This window comes from Hyla sarda, chromosome 1, assembly GCF_029499605.1.
Source record: "Hyla sarda isolate aHylSar1 chromosome 1, aHylSar1.hap1, whole genome shotgun sequence".
Taxonomy (NCBI): domain Eukaryota; kingdom Metazoa; phylum Chordata; class Amphibia; order Anura; family Hylidae; genus Hyla; species Hyla sarda.
In genome coordinates, this window is record NC_079189.1 from 536,330,979 (window position 1) to 536,355,686 (window position 24,708).

Sequence of the window (24,708 nt, forward strand, 5' to 3'; positions counted from 1 at the left end):
CTCCCCAATAAAAATGTTAATTGTCCATTTTTTCCCCATTTTACCCCCAAAAAGTGTAATTTTTTTATTAATAAACATATTTGGTATCCCCGCGTGCGTAAATATCCAAACTATTAAAATATAACATTAATTCTCCCGTACGGTGAATGGCGTGAACATGAAAAAAAAGTCCAAAATTGCTGCTTTTTTATAACATTTTATTCCAAATAAAATTGATAAAAAAATGTATTAAAAGTTTTATATATGTATATATGGTATAGAAAAAAAGTACAGATCACGACGCAAAAAATTAGCCCTCAAACCACTGCTTATATGGAAAAATGAAAAAGTTATAGGTCAGCAAAATAGAGGGATTTTAAACGCACTCATTTGGTTAAAAAGTTTGCAATATTTTTTAAGCTGTATAATAATTAAAAAGTATGTAATCATGGTATCATTTTAATCAAATTGACCCACAGAATAAAGAAAACAGGTCTATTTTACCATGAAGTGTACAGTATGAAAACAAAACCTTCCAAAATTAGCAAAATTGCGGTTTTCCTATCAATTTCCCCACACAAATAGTATTTTTTTGGTTGCGCCATACATTTTGTGGTAAAGTGAGGGATGTCAATACAAAGGACAACTGGTTACGCAAAAAACAAGCCCTCATACTAGTCTGTTGATGAAAATATAAGAGAGTTGTGATTTTTAGAAGGCGAGGAGGAAAAAACAAAAACTTAACGAGTCCTTAAGTCCCAAATGGGCTGAGTCCTTAAGGGGTTAAGCAAATATTAAAAATATCAAAATAGGCTCCACATGTTTTACCACCCAAGAGAGAAACATCGTATAAAAAGTGTGGCCAACCGTGTCTTCAATGGTGTGATTTTTTTTACAAATCCGTTTCTGGCACCAGTTGATTTGAAAACGTTTTTTTTCCCAACAGGAGTATCCCTTTAAACTGCTTTAACTCACACCACACCCCACATTTACAGTATAAGAGGAAGGTACTTAGGTTCACTAACAAACTGTTAGTTTTTTTAAATTATGTTGGATGTTTATTAATTATGTACAGTCATGGCCGTAAATGTCAGCAACCCTGAAATTTTTCAAGAAAATGAATTATTTCTCAAAGAAAAGGATTGCAGTAACACATGTTTTGCTATACACATGTTTATTGCCTTTGTGTGTATTGGAACTAAACAAAAAAAGGGAGGAAAAAGAGCAAATTGGACATAATGCCACACCAAACTCCAAAAATGGGCTGGACAAAATTATTGGCACCTTTCAAAATTGTGGAAAAATAAGATTGTTGCAAGCATGTGACGCTCTTTAAACTCACCTGGGGCAAGGTGTGGGCGATATAAAAATCACACCTGAAAGCAGATAAAAAGGAGAGAAGTTCACTTAGTCTTTGCATTGTGTGTCCGTGTGTGCCACACTAAGCATAGACAACAGAAAGAGGAGAAGAGAACTGTCTGAGGACTTGAGAACTAAAATTGTGGTAAAATATCAACAATCTCAAGGTTACAAGTCCATCTACAGAGATCTAGATTTGCCTTTGTCCACAGTGCACAAAATATGGCAACCCAAGAAGTTTGCAACCCATGGCACTGTAGCTAATCTCCCTGGGCGTGGATGGAAGAGAAAAATTGATGAAAGGTGTCAACGCAGGATAGTCCGGATGGTGGTTAAGCAGCCCCAAACAAGTTCCAAAGATATACAATTTTTCAAGAAAATGAATTATTTCTCAAAGAAAAGGATTGCAGTAACACATGTTTTGCCTTCAGGGAGCATCAGTGTCAGCGCAAACTATCCACCAACATTTAAATGAAATGAAACGCTATGGCAGGAGACCCAGGAGGACCCCACTGCTGACACAGAGACATAAAAAAGCAAGACTACATTTTACTAAAATTAACTTGAGTAAGCCAAAATCCTTCTGGGAAAACATCTTGTGGACAGATGAGACCAAGATAGAGCTTTTGGGCAAAGAAAAGAATACAGTATCTACAGTGAAATATGGTGGAGGTTCGATTATGTTTTGGGGTTGTTTTGCTTCCTTTGGCACTGGGGGCCTTGAATGTGTGCAAGGGATCATGAAATCTGAGGATTACTAATGGATTTTGGGTCGCACTGTACAGCCCAGTGTCAGAAAGCTGGGTTTGCAACTGAAATCTTGGGTCTTCCAGCAGGACAATGACCCCAAATATATGTCAAAAAGCCCCCAGAAATGGATGGCAACAAAGCACTGGAGAGTTCTGAAGTGGCCAGCAATGAGTCTAGATCTAAATCCCACTAAACACCTGTGGAGAGATATTAAAATTGCTGTTGGGAAAAGTCGTCCTTCCAATAAGAGAGACCTGGAGCAGTTTGCAAAGGAAGAGTGGTCCAAAATTCCGTCTGAGAGGTGTAAGAAGCTTATTGATGGTTATCGGAAGCGACTGATTTCAGTTATTTTTTCCAGAGGGTGTGCAACCAAATATTAAGTCAAGGGTGCCAATAATTTTATCCAGCCCATTTTTGGAATTTGGTGTGCTATTATGTCCAATTTGCTTTTTTCCTCCCTTTTTTAGTTCCATTACACACAAAGGGAATAAACGTGTAGGGAGACATTAGTGTGTCCAGCTTCAAGCTTTAATAATTCCATTAAAAACACGGGAAATCCATAGGTAAAAAAAAAAAAAACGCCAACGCGTTTTGAGCTTATATCAAGCATTTAATCATGGCAAGTTATGAAAAGAAGCACTGTTCTTTTCATAACTTGCCATGATTGAGAGCTTGATATAAGCTCAAAACGCGTCGGCGTGGTTGTTTTTTACCTATGGATTTCCCGTGTTTTTAATGGAATTATTAAAGCTTGAATTTGAACAGTACTTGCTGTGAAGCTGGACACCCTAATGTCTCCCTATTGAACCATACGGGTAGGCGGCCCGATTCTCCGAGCTCCTGCGCTACAGAATCTGGGCTATCTTCAACATCTTATCCACTTGGTCTGTGTGGTGAGTGAGCAGAGTTGAACCTTTATATATATTTTTTCATGGAATAAACATGTGTATAGCAAAACATGTGTTACTGCAATCCTTTTCTGTGAGAAATACTTAATTTTCTAGAAAAATTTCAGGGGTGCCAACATTTACGACCATGACTGTAGATGTGCGGCCATGTTCTGTTGTTCAATTTGTGAGCCTCATGTACATGGTTTCCCTCCACCCCCCACCTTTTTCCATAGACTTGCATTGATTGGGCGTTGCCGTGACTTCACGAGCGGGACGTGACTGTGATGTCATGATCCTCCACCCCGCATTGCCAGTTATCCAGCACTGAGCGATGACTGGCGATGCCGCATGTCTGGGGTGCCGCAGCCGAAATCGCGGGGGTCCCCAGCAGTGGGACCCCCGCCATCTGACATCTTATCCCTATCCTTTGGATAGGGGATAAGATGTCTAGGGGCGAAGTACCCCTTTAATATTTTATTGATATACTTTATAGTGAACAATTCAAAAACTCTTTACGAGTCTATTCACAGGTACAGTATCCTGCACAGATTTGATGCAAATAATTTGATGTTGCAGATTTTAATGTCAACTAAATGACTGAACACAACATCAAATCCTGGCATCCAATATGCACAGGATACTGTAAGTGTAAACAGACCCTAAATACAACTTTGTCAGCAGGGAAATAGAAGCATTCTTTGTCTCAAAAAGAGGCAATGGAAAAACGACCTCCTTAGGACTTACATTTTTTCTCAAGTCATTGCCTAGCAACAGGAGCTGCAGGAAATGAGTGACAATGGACTTTCTCCTGTGGAGACTGATGTAGTCACCTATCAATCTGTAGAAGCACTGGTAAAGTGCAATATTTTTTTCTGGGACTCTAGACCAGTGTTTTACATCCAGGGTGCCCCAGCTGTTGCAAAACTACAACTCCCAGCTGTCCGGGCATGCTGGAAGTTGTAGTAAGGGTGGGCGTTATGGGGTGGCAAACAGGGCAGCTACCCATCCTCCAGGGGGCCCTCTGCAGCTGCTACAGTGTTTGTGGTTTAGGGGGAAGGAAGGTAACACTGCAGCCAGTATCATTTATAAGTGAGCCTCGCTGCAGGGCTCTCAGCAGAGGTCACTCACATAGTGCTGGCAGGGAGATGCTTGGCACCTTTAACTACCCCCCCCCAACTGTCCTCCTCCTCCTCCTGCTGCTGGTAGATGTTGCACAGTGTAGCCTCCTGTCTGCGGATGTGTGAGATAGTCTGCAGTTACAGGAGGCAGAGTCCTGCTATGAACATTCAGCTGCTGAAGTATTCCCTGCACTCAGCCAGCTTCCAATAAAGGTGAGTACCGTATATACTCGAGTATAAGCCGACCCGAATATAAGCCGAGGCCCCTAATTTCACCCCAAAAACACAGAAAAAGTTATTGACTCGACTATAAGCCTAGGGTGGGAAATACATCATTCCCCCCCCCCCGTCATCATCCAGACCCCCGTCATTAACACCCCCGTCGTCATCCCCCCCCCCCCCGGGGGAGTTGTAGTTTTGGGAGCTGGGAGTTGTAGTTTTGAAACATCTGGAGGTCTGCAGGTTGAAGACCACTGCGGCCTTCGTCCTCATCCAGACCCCCTTTAGTTTTCAACTCACCTCGGTGGGAAGGAAGAGTGAGCTGATCCGGGCCATCTATGCTGCAGGGACCGTCCATTGGGGAGGGTTAGTCATTCCGGGCTGTTCATCTTCACGGGGAGGCCCTCTTCTCCATTCCGGGCCGGCCCCGGACTAGTGACGTTGCCTTGACGACGACGCACAGGAACGTTCATGCGCAGAGACGCCCCTGTGCGTCGACGTCAAGGCAATGTCACTTAATCTTTTCAGTACTTCAGTAAATCTTTATTTTTGAATTTCTTTTTTGTGTTGTCCACAGTGCTCTCTGCTGACACCTGATGCCCGTATCAGGAACTGTCCAGAGCAGGAGAAAATCCCCATAGCAAACCTATGCTACTCTAGACAGTTTCTGACATGGACAGAGGTGTCAGCAGAGAGCACTGTGGACAACACAAAAAAGAAATTCAAAAAGTAAAGAATTTCCTCTGTAGCATACAGCTGCTAAAAAGTACTAAAGGATTAAGATTTTTTAATAGAAGTAATTTACAAATCTGTTTAACTTTCTGGCACCAGTTCATTTAAAAAAAAAGTTTTCCACCGGAGTACCCCTTTAACGTTCAACATGGAACCGTTATTTCAAATCTTAGCAATTATCACAATGTTGAACTTTAAAAAACATTGGCTCTGCGGGAAGGTGAGATGTTTTTTCACTAGCTGATCCCATAACGTTTTGGGTTCAATCCCCAGACAGGACAGATGATTATAGAATTACTGACCGTGCATAAACAGGTGGGAAATGTAGGAGAACTGAGGTACCGTATATACTTGAGTATAAGCCGAGGCCCCTAATTTCACCCAAAAACCCAGGAAAAGTTATTGACTCGACTATAAGCCTAGGGTGGGAAATACATCATGCCCCCATGTCATCATCTAGACCCCCGTCATCATCACCCTGTCAACATCACCCCCCCCCCCCCCTTCATCATCACCACCTGTCAATACCTTCATCTGTGGTCTTCAACCTGCGGACCTCCAGATGTTGCAAAACTACAACTCCATGCATGTCCGCATGAACGTCCCTGTGCGTCGTCGTCAAGGCAACGTCACTAGTCCGGGGCAGGCCCGAAGCAGAGGAGAGGGCCTCCCGGTGAAGATGGACAGCCTGGAACGACTAACCCTCCCCACTGGACGGTCCCTGCAGCATAGATGGCCTGGACCAGCTCACCCTTCCTTCCCACCGAGGGGAGGTGAGTAGAAAACTAAAGGGGGGTCTGGATGATGACGAAGGCCAAAGTGGTCTTCAACCTGCGGACCTCCAGATGTTTCAAAAACTACAACTCCCAGCATGCCCGGACAGCCGATGGCTGTCCGGGCATGCTGGGAGTTATAGTTTTGCAAAATCTGGAGGTCTGCAGGTTGAAGACCACTGAGGATTGACAGGCGACTCGAGAGTTCACTCGAGTATAAGCCGAGGGGGCGTTTTCAGCACGAAAAATCGTGCTGAAAAACTCGGCTTATACTCTAGTATATAGAGTAAATTTTCGGTAATGTTTCCGAGTGCCAAATTCAACAAGGGGCATGCGACTTTTCATGAATTTGGCGCAGGGAGTTAAAAAACGAGGCCACTTTTCATGAATAAAACAGTAAAAAAAAGTAGACAAGTAATGATGAATTCCCCTCAATATAGCAGTATTGTGTGTCTAGAGGGACATATTCCTTGTGCTCCTGATCTTTTAATAAACGTGCAACACTCCTGGCGTACTACATCCTGAATTAACTAAATATGACTGATTTGTTTGTTATTTTCAGCTTTTGGGGCCCCACTTCTCATTTTTCCCAGGGCCACATTAAGTCTAAAACCAGCCCTAGTTGTAGTTTTGTAACAGCCAGAGGCACCCGGGTTGGAAAACATGGCTCTAGACACTAGCTCTATGGGGGAGATTTACCAAAACCTGTCCAGAGGAGAAGTTGCTGAGTTGCCCATAGCAACCAATCAGATTGCTTCTTTCATTTTTCAGAAGTCTTTTCAAAAATGAAAGAAGCTATCTGATTGGTTGCTATGGGCAACTCAGCAACTTTTCCTCTGTACAGGTTTTGATGAATCTCCCCCTATGGCTTCGGTCTTCAGCACTAACACAGCCAAGTAACACACACACACTGTAAGTCAATGTGAACAGAAAAGTGTTGTGCTTACGAGTAACACAAGACGGCTCCGTAACCTGTCAGATAGCTTTCAAGATAAATGCAGCTGTTCACTTTGGAAAAAATAAATAAAATTTAAAAATAAAATAAAAAAAACATTTCTTGAAGAGAAGCATTCTCAGATTTTACTTGAACGATAGAGCACTCTACAAGGTCAGCGTGACTGGAGTAGTTTATAAAAAGCTATAAAAAAGACAAGATGTTACGGAAAGTCACAGCTAAGATCTTGTGCATTTCCCTATCCATACAGCAGCTCATAGAAAACAAGGGTTTAGTGAGCCCAACAAGAAACAAGGTTCGATTTACTCATATTATTGGCTCAAGAGTCCATACAAAAAGAATGGAAATCTAGTGCACCCACAACAAATATGGATCATTACAGATACCAGGTATTACATGGTTAGTTCGCACTGGTCAGTCAGTGCAAATTTTTTTTTTTAAATCAACTGGTGCCAGAAAGTTAAACAGATTTGTAAATTACTTCTATTAAAAATCTTAATCCTTCCAGTACTTATTAGCTGCTGAATACTACAGAGGAAATGGTTTTCTTTTTGAAACACAGAGCTCTCTGCTGACATCATGACCACAGTGCTCTCTGCTGACATCTCTGTCCATTTTAAGAACTGTTCAGAGTAGGAGAAAATCCCCATAGCAAACATATGCTGCTCTGGACAGTTCCTAACTATTATATGGACCTGGCCTACAGGTGCACGCTACTAGGCTAAATATACAGCAACAGAAGAATGCAGCAGCACACTGCCAGCACAGGGATATAGGTGCAACATGAATATGCAGTTAAAACATGGAGAGCTATACAGCTATGGTGTAATAGATGCAAATGTGAAACTATGAAATAGTGAGGCACTTAGCTCGCAAATTTGTCTCCGCCGGCGGTCAAATAGCTTGGACCGTCCCACCACTGTGTATATGCCTCTGTGTGAACAGTTCAGTAAGCATGGCAGGATCTGGAACATCCAAGACACCTTATATACACACCTGATAGAGGTGGGTGGGGTGCAAGGCCAACATGGAGGTAGCCACAAATTTGCGAGCTAAGTGCCTCACTATTTCATAGTTTCACATTTGCATCTATTACACCATAGCTGTATAGCTCTCCATGTTTTAACTGCATATTCATGTTGCACATATATCCTTGTGCTGGCAGTGTGCTGCTGCATTCTTCTGTTGCTGTATATCTAGCCTAGTAGCGTGCACCTGTAGGCCAGGTCCATATAATAGTTTGGTATCAACTAAAGTGCTGGCTGACTTATTCTTTGTCTGTATTGCACATACGGGGGAGTGGCTACCTCCATGTTGACCTTGCACCCCACCCATCTCTATCAGGTGTGTATATAAGGTGTCTTGGATGTTCCAGATCCTGCCATGCTTACTGAACTGTTCACACAGAGGCATATACATAGTGTAGGGTCCGTCCCAGGAGGCTACCTTATCGCGGTGGGACGGTCCAAGCTATTTGACCGCCGGCGGAGACAAATTTGCTGCATTCTTCTGTTGCTGTATATTTAGCCTAGTAGCGTGCACCTGTAGGCCAGGTCCATATAATAGTTTGGTATCAACTAAAGTGCTGGCTGACTTATTCTTTGTCTGTATTGCACATACGGGGGAGTGGCTACCTCCATGTTGGCCTTGCACCCCACCCACCTCTATCAGGTGTGTATATAAGGTGTCTTGGATGTTCCAGATCCTGCCATGCTTACTGAACTGTTCACACAGAGGCATATACACAGTGTAGGGTCCGTCCCAGGAGGCCACCTTATCGCGGTGGGACGGTCCAAGCTATTTGACCGCCGGCGGAGACAAATTTGCGAGCTAAGTGCCTCACTATCTCATAGTTTCACATTTGCATCTATTACACCATAGCTGTATAGCTCTCCATGTTTTAACTGCATATTCATGTTGCACATATATCCTTGTGCTGGCAGTATGCTGCTGCATTCTTCTGTTGCTATATATATATATATATATATATATATATATATATATATATGCATTGCCATCCATGAAGATGGCGCATTTCCGAGCTGTCCTAGCGCTAGCATGGTATGCCGACACCTGCTTTCTGCAGAATGTCTGCCTGCAAATTTTCCAGGCGGACATTCTGCCATGTGTCATACTCTTAGAAAGTCACTCTCTCTTATGGATCATGTGGGGGTGGGGAGGAGGGTTAAAACCCAAGACCACTTGAATGATGTTGGTATACCCTAATAAGGCTTATGCAGAGAGGCATTTTCATCCTACATAGGATATGCCATAAATGCATGATAAATGCAGGCCCTATCTCTGCCACACTCATCTATCAGGAGAATAAGATACCTGGGCTGATGCTTAATAATTAAGTGGAGGCGCTGGCCTTGGCAGATGTAGAAAGAGTGAATCAATGAAAAAACCTCCATGTGCCTCTTTATAAGCACACTGTGGTACAATATAGGCCTACGGCAGCCTACGAATATCTAATACAGATTTTATGAAGAAAATTGTTGGTGCCCAATGCACCCTATGTTCATATATAAGTAAAATAGATTCTTTGAGCAGTTGTCACCACTAAGAGCATAAGTTAACCCTTAACGACAATGGACGTAAATGTACGTCATGGTGCCGTGGTACTTAACGCACCATGACATACATTTATGCTCTGTGATGATCAGGAGCACCGGACCAGTGCTCGCATTTGAAAAATCCCCTCCCTCCCCAAAAATTAAAAATGTCCCTTTTTTTCCATTTTGCCCCCAAAAGGCGTAAAAAAAATAAATAAACATATTTGGTATCACCGCGTGCATAAATGCCCGATCTATCAAAATATAATGTTCATTATCCCTTATAGTGAACGGCGTAAACGTAACATTTTATTAAAAGTTTTATATAAGCAAATGTAGTATCAAAAGAATGTACAGATCACGGCACAAAAAATTATCCCTCATACCGCCGATTATAAGGAAAAATGAATAAGTTATAGGTCGTCTAAATAAGGCGATTTTAGACGTACTAATTTGGCTACAAACTTTGAGATTTTGTTAAAGTGGTACATAAATTGAAAACTATGTAATGATGGGTATCATTTTAATTGTATTGACCCACAGAATAAAGAAAACATGTCATTTTTCATATACATTTTACAGTGTGAAAATGAAACCTTCCAAAATGTTTAAATTGCGGTTTTCTTTTCAACTTCACCACACAAATAGTATTTTTTTGGTTATGCAATACATTTTAGGGTAAAATGAGTAATGTCATTACAAAGGACAACTGGTCACGCAAAAAACAAGCCCCCATAATTGTCTGCGGATGAAAATATAAAAGAATTATGATTTTTACAAGGTGAGGAGGAAAAAACTAAAATGCTAAAATAAAATGGGCCTGGTCCTTAAGCGGTTAAATGCAGGCAAGGTGAGAGAACGCAGAACATAAAGGCAGGAAGATAGACAGCAGAGATTACAGGAGAGGCCCCCGGGAGACTCATTAGATGTAAATTATCATTGTTATGTCATTTTCACATGTAAATTCTCAGGTGAGCTACAAACATGCATCCTACTCAGATGGCCACTTCGAAGAAAATCTCTTTTCATGAGAGTCATTTCCCATAGATGTAAGTTCTCCAGCTGAGAAAAATATTGTTTATCTATTTCTTACATTCTTTCCTTATATAGATGGTCTGGTGAAAAACAACTTATCCCCTATCCACAGGATCACAGGGGGTCTCGTGAATGGGACACGGCTCTCGGAGAGTAGAATGGGCTGCTTTTAGAGATTCGGGTCTGTTCAAGAGACCATGGGGGTCCCAGTAGTCAGACCCCTCGGGATCAAACACTCATTTCCTATACTGAGAGGGGATAAGTTGTTTTTCACCAGACCACCCCTTTAATGCATGATTCATTTTTTTAACATCTAAACCAAGTTCATTTTACAGCTGATATATAAAATGATAGGGGCCTTACTGATGTGAACTTACAGCTGTGCACAGCACTTTAACCTTATAACATGTTTCTTCCTGCAGCGCCTCTTCTCTCCTTCATACTGTTTCACTAAAACACAAAGAGTTAGTAACTGCAGCTGCATCCCCCTACTTCCCCTCTTCCCTGCCAACTGACAAATTTAGGGGACAACAAGGTGGGTTGTACACACTGAATGGGAAGGGGAACTACTGGATGGTGAAAAAATGGTCACATTCCTCACTGTTAGTATTAAAATCTGTTTTCCTAAACTAATCTCTGCTTTTCCTCAAATATATAAGTTTCTTTGAAAGAGAAGTGTCTTTTGTTCAATCTGGTTAATAAACTGCTGACACTGTTAGATATCTGTTAGGGCAAGGAGACACAATGTACCTATTATATATCTGTATGGAAAAATGCTTTTATTTTCTGTTGCCAAAAGATAGAGCCAGTGTTCCCAAGCCAGTTAAAGGTAACGGTCATCCTGTTCACCCACATTAAACCCAATACACTGGGTTATAGTGCGTGTGAACGGGAGACGAGATGCGGGGTCTCTGACTTATATACACACCTGCAGTCCGGTGCCCAGTCCCTCTTAAGATCCTCTTCTGTCTTCGGTGAATTGGGTGCCGGAGGCGGGAGGCTGCATTTGAATATTCATGGTCACTGGTCACGTGAGCGCTCAGTAGGCACAATAGCGCACGTGACCTGCGCCCATGAAAATTTAAATCCAGCCGGCGGGCCCAAAGACAGAAGAGGATCTTCAGAGGGACCGGGCACCGGACTGCAGGTATGTATATGAGTCAGAGAGCCCGTATAGATCTCCTGTTCACCCGCACTATAACCCGGTGTATTGGGTTTAGCGTGGGGCAACAGGTAACCGTTTTCTTTTAAAGGTAACGGTCATCCTGTTCATCCACATCAAACCCAATAAACTGGATAATAGTGTGGGTGTGGGTAATAGTATGTATTGGAGTCAGGGGTCACTGACTCCAATACAGTGGAATCAGGGTCAGGGGTCACAGACTCCAATACAGTGGAGTCAGGGTCAGGGGTCACAGACTCCAATACATACCTTTGCTCCGGAGATATGTACCTCCGAAGATCCGCATCTATTTTCTGTGAATTGCGCGCTGGAGGTGGGACCGCCAGCTTAATTTGAATATTAATTGTCGCTGGTCACCTGAGCACTGTGCCGACTTGTTCAGGATTTTCATGAGAAAACTGTATGGCAACAAAATAATTGCCATTACAGCTCCCCGTGAAATTATTATGCAACTATCTGGTAAAACAAATCTGCCTATATAGTAAATCTATCCACAAAACTGTCCTACTGATCCACATTGTGTGAATCCGTATTGTGGTGCAGAACAGCCACCAGAGCCAGCACTTTAAAAGGGCTCTTCATTTTATACCACTTCTGTCTTTAATTATTCAGTACGAGCCAAGCCCTGCATCAATCCCATTGTGAGTAGCTATGACACAATGTCGGGGGGTTCAGGGTAAGGGATGGTGCATGTGTTGTATGCCTAGTACCCGCTTCTCGAGGATGGCATCCAAACTCCTCCATGTAGCCCTACTAGAATATAGTGAGCTCAGGAGGAGCACAGTGCTAGTGTTCATGGTGGCAGGTGATGGGGTCAGAAAGGGAACATATCCTCTTCTGTGGGGATTTGATTGAGTGTTGGAATTATTAGCAGTGACGATCTCCTCCATAGTAACATTGAGCACAGGAGGCAAGTGCAAGTACAGTTTTGTGGTGTGCAATCTAGAGGGAACGCCACCAGGGGACAGAAGCTGCCTAAGTTTGGGGTACACCCTTTGGAGCCCTGCAAATTAACAGTATATGTTCTGCAAAGGTCTGAATGTAGTCACTTATAGACTACACTCGGTCCATTGAACTCAATAAACCCAACATGAGTACACCGAGGTATACATAGACATGAAATTCTGCTTGAATGCAGATATATACCCAGACTGTTGGCTCTCTGTAAACATGGACATAAATTGCATGAAAACCCATAACAACAAGTGACAAATTCATTCCTGCTACTTCTATACAAACATGAATTAAATGCGCTCCTGCTCTTTTCATCATTTCTTTATATTTGCTGCATGATACTCACATTGATTGATAAAAGATAAATATATGCACACAATAGACTGCATAGCTAACATGAAAATTGGAATAATGTCCCTCATATTATGATAACTGCATTGGATTTTGCAAATTATGTTTACACACAGTCATTTTATTAATACAATGAGAACTCTTGTAGTGTACGCCATTGGTCACAGCCTGCCATTCATCCCTAGGGTGGCGGCCCACAGCGATGACTGACCTTACATACAATTTATATGTCGGATTCATTAACATTTCTACTGCAATTAATAGTTAAGTAATTCACTATAAACCATTTAGTGATATCAGTTATTGAACGAAAAATAGTTGCGTAAAGGGGTACTCCGGTGGAAAAAAATTTTTTTCTGGTGCCAGAAAATTTTACAGATTTGTAAATTAATTCTACTTAAAAATCTTAATCCTTACAGTAATTATCAGCTGCTGTATACTACAGAAAAAGTTGCATAATTATTTCCAGTCTGACCACAGTGCTCTCTGCTGACACCTCTGTGCATATCAGGTTCGCTATGGGGATTTGCTTCTTTCTGGACAGTTCCCGACCTGGACAGAGGTGACAACAAAGAGCACTGTGGTCAGACAGAAAATAACTACACAACTTCCTCCGTAGTATACAGCAGCTGATAAGTACTGGTAGGATTAAAGTGTACCTGTCGTCAACAAAAACTTTTTATATAATGTATATAATACCATTATATGTATATTTGTAATATACATTGGTTAAAAATGGTGGATATTTTTGGATGAAAAAATGCTGTCCCTGCAGGTATTGCCTGTGTGTCTCTATGATGAGTCCAAATACAGGAAGTGAGGGTAGGAGAAGCAGGGCTCTGTGCAGACTCCTGGCTTGTCAATCATCCTAATGTATGAGCCAGGAGCATGTCATAGAGCCTCAGTGCACACTGTACTGCTGTTTCTTACTGCACAGAGCCCTGCTTGTCCACCCTCACTTCCTGTATTTGGACTCCTCAGAGAGACACACAGGCAATAGCTGCAGAGACAAAAATATACACATATGTATATCACAAATATAGATATAATGGTATTATCTACATTATATAAAACGTTTTTGTTGATCACAGGTGCACTTTAAGGATAGGGGATAAGTTTTAGATCACAGGGAGGAGTGGGGAGAGCAGTGCTCTAAAACGTATTCCCTATCCTTTGTATAGGGGATACGTTTTGCTGAATCTTAGTTCTTCTTTAAGTGTTGCAGTTGGATTATCTTGTGCATGGGACCCCCTATGGGATAGCCGGGGGTACAGCCTTTAGCTATCTCTGGCTCTCCTGTTAAGATACATGGAGGGGGTGTGCCGGCTACCGCTTCGTGTAGGGGTCAACACACTCCATTCCCAGGGAGAGCTGGGGCCCCCTGCAGGAGATTGCAGGGGTTCCAGCAGTCGGATCTCCGATGATCTAAAACGTATCTCCTATCCTTTGGATAGGGGATATGTTTTGCTGCATGATGTATCTGATGTATAATGTGTTACTGTTATTTGAATAAACTTTTGACATGTTGTACAGACATATCAAAAGTTTTGATTGCACTGGATCCTTAGAGCACTGCAATTAATTCCTCAGCCACAGGTGGGAAACCATAAATACCGCTGCCATAGGATTGCCCCCATGAGTACTTGAGATAAAGGTGGACACCCATAAATATCTTAATCTCAGGTATACCACCATGAAAGTAAAGTATTTTTTAGACATTCTCTAAAATTGCCTCAGCCACAGGTGGGCACCCATAAGTACTTGAGCTATAGGTAGGCTTTGGCTAAGATCAAGTGTAGTATCTGTTCTTATCAGTGGGCTAGTCTCTCTCATTGAATGGATGCTGCATGGAGGGGGCAGGTGTACCAGGGCATTTCGGGGCTGGTGCCACAACACAAGCTCAATGGCTGCCCCAACAAGACATGTGCCTTCCTGGTCTGGTCATTGGGCAGAGGGATCTAGAGCCGGGGTACTAGTGCCTTGGGGAGTGGTGACCCTGAGGTGCTCAAACTCACTGGGTATAACAGCTCACTGAGTGGAAGCATAAGCACCACAACTCTTCATCTTTTGGCACTAAGCCTTTGATTCCCGGCCTTCTGGCTAGGATCAGGGAAATTTTTCATAGATTCAGATGTCCGGGCCGTAACTCACAGCGCACATTCACTTATTTATTTGTTTGGCTTTTGATCACTGTGCCACTTTTGCACGTTGTTTGTCAGTAGGATTAATTAGGGTGTGGTAAGCCCTTCTGGGTGTCCCTCCTGACGGTCCAGGGAAGGTGTGTGTGGCCATTAGGGTCTTCACCTCCCTGCAAACCCCGGACATTCCAGAATGGGCAGTATGCCATTAGCATACGGCTCTGCAGGCGGATACTTAGGCTAACACCTAAGTTGATGCTTGGAGCACTTGTTGTCCCCTAGTAGCTTCAGCGAAAATGGACATTGAACCTGGAACCTTGCAGTTGCCTTTTGGCCCAGAGGGGATGGGTGGTTTCGTTGGGGGACCTCTCGCATCCTTGTGCACAGTTTTTTTTTAGTGTAACACGACTGCACTTTTTTCTTGCACTTGGGTGATAGAGAGCACGTTCCTCGGCTCTTAGATAGAAAATGAGTAATGAAAGAGTTATGAAAGAATCACATGACTTGTAATTAGAAAAATGCAGGGTATAAAACATCAACACAAAAACAGCATCATGGTGGAGAAAAATTAAAGGGCAGTTTTTTATGGTGTATTTTTCAGACCAAAAAATTTAAACAAAGGCTGTACCTGTTTGTAGCCTAAAAAGGGAAAAGTTAAATGTCAAATTCAGCTCTGACCTAGGTTTGCCAGATGTTGTTTGTAATTTAAAACAACCTGTCAATATGCAGAAATGGGTCGGCGTGTATATATATATATATATATATATATATATATATATATATACAGGTGGCAGAGCTGTATTTATCACTTTCCTCTTTGCTAAAAAGTATAACCATGCATAAAATCACTTACAGTGTGCTATCTGTGGTATTGCATATGAATATAGACAAAAGTATGTCTGTATCTCCACATTTACATGATAAGCGTAGCTCTGGTACATATTTATATGTAATATCTCACTTAAATGTAATCTCACCATGAAGGTAGATGGAAGTTATCAGATGCCAGGGCAATTCAAGGTAACAGCCAAGAACAGAATGCACCCATCAGAGTACACATGGTGTTAACCTGACCCAGCATCAATCATTGCTGTACAGATACATATCATACTCGACCCAGCAGACGCCAAAAGTTATTACCCAGTTACACAGGGAGGTCACGTTGTATCATCTATCTGTAACAATGGAAACTGATATCTAAGGCTCCTTTCACACTTCTGTCGGGACCCGTTACTATCGGGTCCGTCAGGCTCTATTTTTTTTTCCGTACGAAACCGGGCCCGTTACATGACGGGTCCCAACAGGTGCTGACAGGTCCCAATGGACCCCATTCACTATTCTGGGGTCCTGACAGACCCGTTATTTTTTAGCGGCAAGCACAAATTTTTCTTCCACTATTCGCGATCCCAAAATAACGGCTTCACACTGCCAGAGACAAAAGTGTAAGTAGCTTTACAAACAGGGAAACATCCGGCAGCCTCAGATTTTTTCCAGCAGATCCTCTAGTGAATATTTGTAGGACTGAATCTGACAAGTGTGAATGTAGCCTAAAGCTGGCCATACACATTAGATTAAGGGTGGCAGGATCAGCCAATCCTTTATTGTGTATTGGGGGCCAGTCAGGAGGCCACTTCTTCAGCCCTGAGGGGCACAGATCTCTTCAGAGGGGGTCCCTGGCTCCTTCTCTCAGCTCTGCCCGCTGGCTGAACTTGGTGGGCTAGAAGATCTGAGAGAAGGGGAAAATAACCCCCTTCTCTGCCAGCTGCTATTGGTCGGACCAACAGAAGCTCATCTGAGGAGGTGATTGGCGTTGTATTGTGCACTGCCAATCACATGTGACCCGTATGACCGGAATGGCCACAGATCGCCGGCGTGCATTCACCGGCAATCCAACATGGGGGGGGGGGGGGGTCAATTGTCAATGGATGCCTACTGAATGATTTCAGCAGCCATCCTGGTCCGGTCCCTGCCCGGCAAGCGGCATGGACAGGAATTCCCACGGGCGTACAGGTACGCCCTTGGTCCTTAAGTACCAGGTTGTCAGGGTGTATCCGTATGCCTGTGGTCCTTAAAGGGTTATTGTGATTGAAAAAATGGCCACTAGGTGGCTCTGTTCTGTTCCCTGTGCAAGTCAAACAATTAGTTTGGTCTCCTCCTGGTCTGGCAGGAGACCAAACTCAGGAGGTGCTTGCGGGGCATGGCAAGGCACAGCTTTCACACGTTTCAGTGACGTCATGCCTGCTGGGGAACACCCAATTTCTCCTGCCGGAAGCTCACACAATGTGAGCAAGAGGAAAGGTATGATACAGAGCTTTTTAACGCTCAGAATTTTTTTAAGGGCAGGAGGGGTGTTAGGAGAAGTTAGGGAATATAATCTGAGTTAGTTTAGAAAATATGGTTTGATGACAGGTACTCTTTAATAGCGCACATGAAAGGGGATTTTTAGCTTTAAAAAACCTATCCCCTGTCCACAGGATAGGGGACAGAAGTCTTATTGGGGGAGGGGGGGGGGGGTCCACCCTCTAGGACCCCGGAGATCTCCAGAACGAGGCCCTGTACTCTCCTAGCAGAAATGGGCCATGATTGACCCCACCTTTCGAGTACGTCTCGGAAGGTGGGGCCAGAGCATTCAGCTGGGAGAGTCAAGCCCTGTTCTGGAGATTCTGGTGGGTCCCAGAGCCTGGACCATCCACATACAGACACTTACTCCCTATACAGAGGTTTCTATCACTGGAGTTCCCCTTTAAGGGTGAAAAGTTATGATCAGGTTATGCCACAGTTACTGTACATTGTGGTTTGTAACTGCATCACGTCACTTTTCAGTAGTAGATAATGAATTAAGAACAATTTTATGCCGCGCAACCTGATAATGTGTTATCATTCTAAAGAGGTTATCTCATCTATACAACCTCGATCTATATACCATGTAACAGCATACTGAGCTTATTAAAGAGTGGGGTCCCCTGCTCAGTAGCCCCTCTACTAACCATGGTGGCATGGAAAGACACTATACACTAAACCCATTTAAATAGCAAGCAATGCCCTTCAGGGGTAGCGTATAGCTGTCCGCAGCTTTCCCAAGCCCATGGCTCTAGGAAGGTCCTTTAAAGACTGCAAAGAAAAATAAAGCTTTGCACTGTATTTTCTTGGCATTTTCCCTGAAATCTGAAATATCACCGGTAAACGTAACAACTCCCATCAAGTTGTCAAAACTTTTTCCCCCCAAGCTACCTAGTAATGATGCAAATGACTCGGTTCAGTGTTACAGTTCCCAGAGAATTTCTCATTCAACTTTCCCAAGCTTCTGAATGGTAATTCTATGTTGTTTTGGAGCACGATGGGAGACACTGGATGACTACTGAGACAACTGAGCTGTAATGGTTGTCACGCTACTTTCCCAGTGGCCACTGTAGAGTTAATACTGTATATGTGCGGCCGCAGTGTGTGCTCCCAGATACCTAAATAATAGTGCCGGCACCATATCAAGATGAGGTTCTGTTCACAATTTTGCGTGGATGGAATTTAGACAGATTTTGACAACTGATTCATACATGCAACATTTAACAGTTTATTATTTTTGCTTTAGTTTTTTTTTTTTTATCCAATTGAATTCAATACAATAAAACACTATAATTATTATTATTATTATTATTATTATTATTATTAAATTATAATTTTTTCCCCTGTCCTGAATAAAACAATAAAACCCATAAATCATTGCAACAAATGCGCCTGCAAGGCAAAATAAGCAAACCGTGAAATTTCATCTCAAGGAGAGGAGTTGTGGACATTTGCTTTGATAGAATAATATAATTAAAATGTATATGATGGAGATAATAAAATCTGTATATAAACCTCAACAGACCGTAAAACCGTCGACCAACAGAACAGTGGTCTGCAAACCGTGTCCCTCCAGATGTTACAAAACTACAACCCCCAGCATGCCCGGACAGCCAACGGCTGTCCGGGCATGCTGGGAGTTGTAGTTTTGCAACATCTGGAGGGCTGCTGTTTGGAGGCAATGTCAATAGAATTCTAGCACAAGAAACTGTGGCGCAGAAACCATCACTATTTACGTTCTCCCCATGTTTGTGCCGATTTTTTGCAGGTTCGACCATATCCCTCACCGTATCCATCAAACTGATTGGTTAAGGGATCACCAATGAAAATGGGTCCCTAAAATACATGTATGCAAATCAGAGGTGAGTGAATGCAGTCTGTTTACTGTGGGCTGGTTCTATTTACAAAATAACAAATCAAGATAAACAAATATATGCTGGACACATGCTCTACCTGATGGATAAACATGGAAATGCAAACCACAGGGATACTGTAGCAAGTCGCACAAGACGGAGAAAAGTTTGCAGAACACTTGGAAACTTTGGGCACTGATGCCTGTGTGCCCAGAGCACTTACAAGCTTTCCCATATGCCCACAAGGAAAGTTTTGCAGGTTGAGGATCTAGTATTAGAGTCAGCAAGAAATAATAACACAGAGGGGAAGTCAGTGGACACCCTAGATTACAGCAAGACACAGTACAGCCCCCTATGCATACACTCCACATAACATCCCAGCAGCAGCTAAGCTTTCACTACACACGGATCAGTGCCTCCCTACAGGCATGCCCCTATACCAAACTTCACCCCAACCCCAGCATGCCCCTGAGCCCACATACCATGTATATAGCAGGACTGCTGGAGCTGCTTATTGGTTGCAATCAGTAGATTTGCAGGGCAGCTCTGCTGTGATCAACAAGCTCCTCTCCCCCTGGTGTCAGCTGTCAGATGGGACTTCTCCTGCAGCTGGGAATCCTCTGCACCCTCCCTGGGACTGGCAATGGCAGAGAGCAGATCCAGATCACTTTGGTCATACAGGCTCCGGGGATCAGGGTGAGGATACAAGGCTCAGATCCTTCTTGCCAGCACTGGCTGCTGCCCTGTACTAGTGGGGAAGCTGGATCCTGGTGCGTGTCACTTTGCTGGGAACCTCCAGGCTCCCTCTAGAGGAAAGTATTGGGTACTGCACTCAACCGCCCGGTCTTTACAATAATAGAGCTATTGACTTTCACCAATAGATTTATGAGCAGGAGATGACTTTGTGCTTTTGGGATTCTCAGTAGAAAATTATACTGGAAGTGCCTGCTTCATAGGCAAAACTCCTTGTGCTTATTTCTCTGTATGAATATACAGCTTATTAATAATGGGTTTGGTTTACAGTGTGGCTATGTAAGGAGTGTAATTCCCATTATAACTGTATTGTATAGAGTCAAATGTATAGGGGAAAAAAATATGGTTCGGTAAAAGCACAAGAAAGCAGACCGGTGTGTAGAAAAATTTTAGAAAATAATATGTTACTGACAGAGTAGTAGATGTGTGGAACAGACTTTCAGCAGATGTGGTAGGTAAAATCACCGGAGGTTATATAAATATATTTCTCTCCTAAGATAAAGGGACAGACATGGTCAGCATCAATACTCAGGCTGTCACATTTAAAGAGTACCTGTCACCAAACTGAACTTTTCATATATTGTTCCTTATGTAATTATAAGACACTTTGCTGTTTACTTGCTATTAAAATTCTCAACCTTTATGTTTTTAATGTGGTTGAAAAAACGGCCACTAGATGGCTCTGTTCTGTTCCCTGCCGCAAGTCAAACAGTTAGTTTGGTCTCCACCCGGCCTGGCAGAAGACCAAACTCAGGAAGTTCCTTGTAGCTTGTCTCCCCCCTCCCATTGTATGTGTGCCTAGTCCACACTGGAGGTAACTGAGGAGCAATCTGCAAGTCGGACATAAGGCTGCCGTAATTTGGTTCCTGGTTTTATTTATCTGGCCAGGTAGGTTTTGTGTTAGGTACCGCACCATTTGAGAAACCTTGGCGTGGTGTGCTGGCTCAAGTGTGTCCTTCATATAAGGATATACTGGCTAATGTCTCAATTTTAGTTTTGAGGGTTAGCTAATGTCATTGTTTACATTAACCACAGTAGTGAAACCATATTGTGATCCATAAGTGCAGGTCTTCCACTCCAACATAGGTGCACAACTGCACTTGGGGTTGAGCACCTTGTATCACCTTAGACCAAGTTAATGTAATTGTTCAAACTCAGGAAGTGCGTGCAGGGCATGGCAAGGCACAGCTCTCGCAGGCTTCATTGACATCATGCCTGCTGGGGAACGCCCACATTCTCCTGCCGGGAGCTCACACAATGTGAGCAAGGAGAAAGGAATGATACAGAGCTTTTTAAAACTCGGAAAAAAAATTTAATGGGCAGGAGAGGTGTTAGGAGTAGTTAGGGAATATAATCTGAGTTAGTTTAGAAAATATGCTTTGATGACAGGTTCTCTTTATACGATGCTCAATTGGTACTAAGGGAATCAATTCATACTTGGTTTCATAAAGTTCAAGGAAGTATTTGGCTGAAGAACTTACAGTCAGGGAGGAAATCACTGTAAGGGCAGACTAGATTAACCAGGTGGTCTTTTTCTGCCATCTATGCCATACACTCACTGACCACTTAATTAGGTACACCTTCTAGTAGTGTGTTGGGCCCTCTTTTACTAGAGTACCTGTCATCAAACCATATTTTTTTGAACTAACACCAATTATATTCCCTAACAACTCCTAACACCCCTTCTGCCCTTAAATTTTTTTTCTGAACTTTAAAAAGCTTTGTATAATACCTTTCCCCTTGCTCACATTGTGTGTGCTCCCAGCAGGATAAAGTGGGCATTTCCCAGCAGATGCAACGTCACTGAATTCTGCAAGAGCTGTGCCTCGCTATGCCCCACACGCACTTCCTGAGTTTGGACTTCCGCAAGTCTGGGAGGAGACTAAACTAACTGTTTGACTTGCATAGGGAACATATGAATGTGATGGCACCATGCAGTTGTTGCAGATTTGTCCGCTGCACATCCATGATGCAAATCTCATTTTAAAAGGTAATTTATAGGATTGATATGAGGTGACTGTGGAGGCCATTGGCGTCCAGTGACCTCATTGTCATTCATGAGATGATGTGAACCTTGTGACATGGTGCATTATTCTGCTGGAAGATGGGTCCACTCTGGTTATCTGGTTAAGGGATGGACACAGGGCCACCATCAGGAATTTTGGGGCCCCACACAGCCATAGCGTCTAGGCCCCCCTTACCAAAAGCCCCTTAAAGGAAAACTCCAGCCAAAATTAAACTATACAATAACCACAGGATAGGGGATAAGTAGCTGATTCAATCACTGGGACCCCCCATGGGATCTCCGTAACGGGACCCAGCTCTCAGTGAGGAGCGGGTGCAGTAGACAGCACATGCTTCAATAATTTCTATGGAAGTGCCAAAGAAACCTAAGTACAGCTCTCTGGCATCATCAGTGCTCCCAAAGAGAGAGTCTACAGGTAGAGCGGAGGAGCACCCCTCCTGGACAAAGCAGGTCAGTGAAACGCGTCGGAGGGTGAGATGGGGGGAGCGTGGGTGAACAGCAATCTGCACTGGTATATGTATGTTTTGGATATCTATAGCACATGTGCATTTTTTTGCTTTGGACACTTTGTGCGGCGTAACTGCTCTCATTAACTGCATTTCCACATATGGGACACCTTCTGGGGTTTTTAGATATTTTGGCAATGATTTATTTATAATCATGTTTCATGGTCTGTGCGAACAATTCATATAATTTTGGTTTATTTATTGCACTCAACACATCCCATGTTCCTATAGCTGCTATGTCAGGATAATGTTTACATCCTAATTACTATTAGCTGCTAATATTTTCATAAATTGTGTTTACCACCCCTATCCCCAGAGTGTGTCATCAGATTATGTATTGGATTAATTAAAAAAAAGTGTGCATATATCAATTGGATTATATACATATACTGTCTTTGGTAACCCATAACCCATAATGGGAATCCTAATTTATTTATAGCCTGTCTCCAGCAATACTCCCCCCCCCCCCCCCCTGTGATTTTAACTTGTGTCATGTGTTTTTTATGGGTTTCAGTGGGTTTTCTCATTTTCTGTGTGTTATGAATTTCCAAGAAAGATAGTTAAAATTGTACCTTACATTTAGTTTTTTTTGGGGGTCCTTTGTAGGTGTACATGCATAGTCTAGTATGCCCGGGCATATTTTTGTCCAAGTCCGGTCCTGGCTGCCTGTGACTGTGCGTAGGAGAAAAACCTACAAATAAGATGGAGGCTGAATGGAGGATTCTTTTTTAAAAGTAAGTGTCCCTGCATGCATATATGTATGTGTGTATATCTGTGTGTCTATGTAATGTGCATGTGTTATATAAATATATACATATGCATTTTATAAATGTGAATGCATAAAGTGCATGTGTGTGAGTGTGTATCTGTACAAAGTGTGTGTATGTAATACAGGGGTTACTACTGTATACAGGGTGGGCTAATGTATACAGGGAGAGCTACTTACTACCTACAAAAGGGGGGGGAGAGCTACTGTATAATAGGAGAACTGCTACAATATACAGAGGGGGCAACCAGGGTGCCTCCAGCGGTTGCAAAACTACAACTCCTAGCATGCCCGGACAGCCTTTTTGCTGGGAGATGTACTTTTGCAACAGCTGGAGATACCCTAATTGGGAAATACTGGCTGCACTCACTATTCTGCTGGTGGAGTCACTGTGTACATACATTACATTGTGGTGTCCCGGTACCGCATCTTATACGGTACCTATGTATGTGTGGGTCCCCATAGCCAGAGTCCCTAGGACGTATTTTATTCATGTGTTGCTGTGTACAAGAGCAGTGCTTGTCGGGCACCATACAAGGTGGCCAAGAGAAAAGTAAGGGGGGAGGCAAAGATTTGCCTACAGTTAAAATGTGTAAACTGCGCAATGAGTTCATGCTGCGATACTCTGGTCCGGTCGGCACAGGCAGAGCCGAACTGCTGCCAGAAAAGCACACGAAGAAAGCCCGTGCTGCGTCACGCCCCGCCCAAGTTGCTGTATCCCAGCCGAAAGGGAACTCAGAGATGCAAGAGTCGTTCCTGGAGGGACCGGAAGTCGGGGCTGCACCGATAGCCTCCTTCATGCCCAGCGCCATTTTGGAGAAGCCTACTATAAAAGACGCCACTCAGAGCAACCTCTTCAGTCTGCAGAGAGAGCCGGAGAGTACAGACATGGCGGAGAGCAGCGTTCCATGTGGTCAAGTTGGCAAAATGGCGCCAGAAACACGGAAAGTTGTGGCAGTCGCAGCCCAACTTTTTCAAGAGCTTGCTGATCGTCTGCAGTGGTTGTCATTAGATGAAGAGGGGGCCTGCAATCTTCCCCCACTGCCTGATGATGACGACGATTGGCCAGAGACACCTCCAGCGAACAGTGCAGGGACACCTGGAGGTGCGTCACCGGTGAGATTGTCCCCTCACCACAGGACCTGGGGCTCGTGGGCCGAGATCCCGTTGGAGGAGTCTGCTGTGAGTACCCCGCCAGAGGCGGCCTTTTCTTTCTCCTCCAGCCCTGAGGTCATTCCTCGATCAAGCTTGCCAAATGCACGACCGTGCTCACCAAAATTGCCGCAATGGGTGTTCGGAGATGAGCCGGAGCTGATCGAGTACATGCACAGAGTACTTCAACCATTACCTCGGAGGCCACTCCCACCAATCCCAACTGCAGAAAGGGAAAGGGCCCGTCAATAAGCTGAGCTGGCCGAATTGATGAAAAAGCTAAGGGCCCGATACAAAGAACTCTATGCTCCCAAGCACGTG

General features: G+C 43.4%; 1 protein-coding gene and 1 long non-coding RNA gene across 4 annotated transcripts in view; one reads left to right on the plus strand and one right to left on the minus strand.

The window, feature by feature from the left end:
• Nucleotides 1-19,918, minus strand: part of GHR (growth hormone receptor) — a 397,172-nt gene extending 377,254 nt beyond the window's left edge. For all 3 annotated transcript variants that reach the window (XM_056540822.1, XM_056540815.1, XM_056540805.1), the window contains exon 1: nucleotides 19,667-19,918. The gene's annotated coding sequence lies outside the window, so the exon portion shown is untranslated. The remainder of the gene's footprint in view (nucleotides 1-19,666) is intronic.
• Nucleotides 5,695-23,205, plus strand: LOC130291715 (uncharacterized). The gene is made up of 3 exons (XR_008848011.1): nucleotides 5,695-5,820; nucleotides 19,100-19,193; nucleotides 23,076-23,205. It is a non-coding gene; the product is annotated as an uncharacterized LOC130291715 (long non-coding RNA).
• The last annotated feature ends 1,503 nt before the right edge of the window (nucleotides 23,206-24,708 follow it).